Here is a 4,456-nt window from a genome sequence, read left to right as displayed (position 1 = left end):
AATGCCGAGTGGAAGGGCCATCGCTCAACAGATAAAAGTCCATGGTTTCAGTAATATTAGTAGATGGGCAAGCATGGGTCGATATGTGACTGTAACTGGGCTAAGCATGTCATGCCACGAGATGTGGTTCTCACTAGTTTCGCAAGGTGAATTTAAATGTTGTTACATTGGTTTTTCAATTGATATTTCATTCAATGGTGGAGTTGACAGAGATCTCTTAACAAAGATCTTCAATAGCACAAGCATAGATGCTTCTTACAACTAATTCGGCATAGCAATAAAATTAGTTCACTGGGAAGCCAGTGTTTACATCTGCTCCTCTAAAGATGCTTCATCATAAAACCATCTTATAGCTGACACAACACCAATCACAGCACAGAATAAGCTCGGCCTAAAACTTGCACCAAAGTCACCAGAGTAGACAAAAGCACATAGCCGCGCTTATCAATCTACTTTGCATCCAATTTGTAATATTTCAAAGCAGAACTGGGTACAATGATTGGCATTGTAGAACAAGGAAAACCCTGAATGATAGAATTAAAAATTGGACACAACTCTCAGTTTATTTGCATAGCTTCCATATGATACTTCTCCAAATCAGCATCAAAATTCTTTAGTAGACATCCGTCATTGCCGTTGCCTCTTCCACGTCCCCTCCCAAATCCTTGGCAGCCACCGCCACGTCGATCCCATCCAATTCTCGCGACGGTTTCTTGCCTACAGCTAAAGAACAAAACAAAAACAAAGAAAACCACAAGAGAATGAGATTAGCATATGAAGAATAAAACATGGTGGTTAGAATCTTGTGATTCACAATTAGATTCTACAGATCGATATGAGGTTCAACCAATTCAATCTGAATCTCACTATTAAATCACAAATAAAGAGAATTTTGTGATTCAATTCATTATTCACTTTGATTTGCTACAATTCAAAATGTTAACTATAATTCAATCTTACTTCAATATATTTGCATAATGCGTAAATTTATGTCATTTCCACCTCTATCAAGAAAAAATTAAAAGTGGCATATACAGTCTAGTTAATTTTGAAATCGCTTTAAGATGAATGTCAAATTTTAAATGGATACACTAAATACAATCAGGATTCGATGCAGTTCACAATTCATTATTTCATCAAAATGACTCACAACTCAATTTACAGCTTTAAAACAATGCATGAGACCACAAATAAGCACGTAGCTGTCAACTTCTATAGTATGTAGGAAGAACGAAGAACACAGTGTTGCAAAAATGCTTGATCCAGGCATGAATTGTTACCCCCTGTTATAAAGAATCTTAACATAGGTGGGAAGGCACGTAAATGCTTTCTTGGGCACAAATACTAAGCATACAAATAGGCACTCCCAGTTTTACATCTTATATTGTTTCACATCCAGAATGCTAGCAAATTCATACCTTCCAAAACCAGCGCTCGAGTGGTGTCCTAATATGCCATTGGTAGTTGGAACAACAGTAGCAGGAGTGATAATGCTGACTCCAACCAACTCAATTTTCATTGGTTTCCCATCAAGCTGCACGTTGTTGAATCTCTCGATGGCCTTTAAAGCATCTGCTTGATGTGCAAAAACAACTTCCGCAGTTCCCTAGGATAGGCAATCTTCCTAAGCCCACTACCAGATACAAAAAGTTCATCAAAACAACTGACTAGCCCAAACCTATCATGATACCTTTGATCTTCCTCTCCAGTCATAGTGGATTGAATGTCGCTTCAACAGACCAACTTCTAAGAATAGCACTTGAAAGAAGCTTAAATAAATGTTACTGCATTATGGCAAATAGCCAAGTTTAGTGTTGAAAACAAAAAAAAAAGTCTACTGGATAATGCTGGTACACAAAATTGAGGAAATTTTTATCCAATTTCTCTGCACATTAATATGACAACCTCTAGAAGTCTACACCACTTGAATTTTACACCATTGGCCTGATAAATAAGTTCTCAGTCTCTCTGAATATGACAAATAATCCAACATTTCAGTCCTTTGTTATGTTGTTACAGTTCTTATCAATTTCCCCCATTTAGCCCGCACATGGATCTAGATATTGAGCACAATTACTTGAGCATGTGAAAAATATATGCATTACATGTCATGGACCATTAGGGTAGGACCACAATTAAACAAAAAAAAAAATGATACTTGAAATATTAAAACAATAAAGCAACAAACTTGCGCCAAACTTCAGTTTACTATAGTGAACTTTGAACTCCAGCACCCCATCCTTTGTAGCTCTCCTTTTTCTTATTTGATTTAGAGTCAATGGCAATCTAACAAATAACGTCTCTCTTCCAAAACAATATGGTATAGATAACAATAAGGAAAAAATCAATGGTAAAATGTCATATGGACGTTTATTCAGTGACTTTTAGTCTTTGGGAGGCTTTCCACTAATGATAGATTGTCCTCTTGGGGTATACAAGTGGATCCTAAGGGCGTGTTTGATAGGAGGTTTGGGAAAGGGGGATTGGATTAATAATCCTATGGGGCTCCTAATACCTTATTTGGTAAGGTTTTTATGGGTGGGACTAGTTGTCCCATGGGATTGTTAATCCCCCAAAATGGGGGTATTAGCAATACCGGGGGGGGTGGGGGGGTGTGTGTGTTACTATGAATCCCATCCCCATGGGGTTGAGCAAAACCAGTGTAAAAACTCACATCAATCCCAATCCCAATCCTAATCCTAGCCAAAACAAACATGTTATTTACAATCCTACAATCGAATCCTGTGCAAAACAAACATGAATAAATGATTTATCCCCTCATTAATAATCCCACCTCATTCTCAATCCCAATCCTAATCCCACCTCATTACGAATCCCCCCAAAACAAAATCTGCAATCAAACACGCCCTAAATGTGCTCTCTGCTCTAGGGAGGATGAATCCCACGCTCATTTGTTTTTCACGTGTGGTTATTCTACACAAGTCTGGTCTTCTATTCTGGTCTACAATGGGATTATAAAATGGTCCAGTGGAGTTACATAAGGTCCTGTGTTGGGCTAAGCAATTCAAAGGTGGGAATTCTATGGCTCATACGGTTTTCAAATTGTCTTTTGCTGCCACAACGTACTGGCTTTAGAGGGAGAGCAATGAAAGGGTCTTCCAGAACCGGAGCTTGGATTGTTCTTCTTTGCAAGTTATCATCATTGACGATATCGTGCCTGTATTAGTTCCTGGAGATGAGTTAAGTCCTCGTCCCAAAATCTCACCATTGCTGTTGCTTGGAAAATCAGTAGGAAGATTTTTTCCTCCCAAATGGTTTTGTGGTTCGATAGTTGTTTGGTTTTTTTTTTTTTTTTGTGTTTCTGGGTTTCATAGTTGTGCAAGGACTTGGTCCTCTTGTTCTTCGTTGGTTTGAGCTTAATAACATTGCCATTGACCAAAAAAACATCAATGGTAAAGTAGAGTGAACCTACTACATATATTAGTATAGGTGACAGAGAATGAATATACCTTTATATCCTCGTTGGAAACATAAATCTTCGCCCCAGATTTGGCTCCCGCCCCTCCAATCGCTATCAGTTGCTGCACTTAAGCCATCTAAATTCCACATCACAAGACCCAAACTTCATTTACATACACCCATAACACAAACATATACCCTAAATTGATCACATCTATGCTTACCTTTACCCAACCATACATGAGGGTGTATAATGTTAGTGTACGAGTATAAATATCAACAAAGGACGCATAAACCCTAAACTCGAAGATGGAAACCCTAGGTCACCTGAGGAGTTAAATACGACGTCGTCCTAGTGGGAGCACGGTTGGGGAAGCGACGAGCTGGACCTAGGCCAGAGGCAGCAAAGCCTCCTCTACCAGTTGTAGTGGCTCGGCCACGGCCTCTGCCCTTGAATCCTCCTCTGGATTTCTTGTTGTTTTTGATGATATCGTCGAGGGATGTCTAGAGATTCGGCCATTTTTGGTGGTTGAAAGTTGGGTTCGTGGATTCGAGCGTAGAGATGAGTAGAGATAGGGTTTCACAGTTTAAGAGAGAGAGAAAGAGGAATGGGTTTATGGAATCACAGAACCTGACTTCTGAAAAAGTTTGAGAAGAGCTATAGGTAATTTTGATTTTTGATAAGCGGCCAAGCGCTTTATATCCTTTAATTTGTAGTGTTTGATTCCTTACATTATTATTTTATTTCATTTTTCACGTAAGGTTGGGTTTTGATAGTTTCAGAAAATACGTGGCATTTTGGCGATTTTTATCGCTAAGGGTTGCTCTCGGAAGTATCTAGGCATCCAAAGCCTTGTGGTGATGCCCCATCAAGTCCCATCAGGTGATTACTGGAGAAGGGGTAGAGCGTCGGGCTGATAAGACCAAGGCAAGCCCAAAATAAAAGTTCTGGAGACTATGAATCGGTACTGGGGTTTGGCCAGTACCGGTACGTGCTGATCAGAGTTTTGGTTTTGGCAGTTTTTTTTGAAGACCT

At 39.3% G+C, this 4,456-nt stretch overlaps 1 long non-coding RNA gene across 1 annotated transcript; it reads right to left on the bottom strand.

The window, feature by feature from the left end:
* Nucleotides 1-215: 215 nt before the first annotated feature.
* LOC131318745 (uncharacterized) lies at nt 216-4,098 on the bottom strand. Its single transcript, XR_009197804.1, has 4 exons — nt 3,748-4,098; nt 1,691-3,557; nt 1,419-1,606; nt 216-717 (listed from the first exon to the last, which is right to left on the bottom strand). It is a non-coding gene; the product is annotated as an uncharacterized LOC131318745 (long non-coding RNA).
* Nucleotides 4,099-4,456: the final 358 nt, after the last annotated feature.

This window comes from Rhododendron vialii, chromosome 3a (assembly GCF_030253575.1).
Source record: "Rhododendron vialii isolate Sample 1 chromosome 3a, ASM3025357v1".
Taxonomy (NCBI): Eukaryota; Viridiplantae; Streptophyta; class Magnoliopsida; order Ericales; family Ericaceae; genus Rhododendron; species Rhododendron vialii.
Note: the sequence above shows the minus strand (reverse complement) of the source record. Positions and strands in the feature narration are given on the sequence as shown.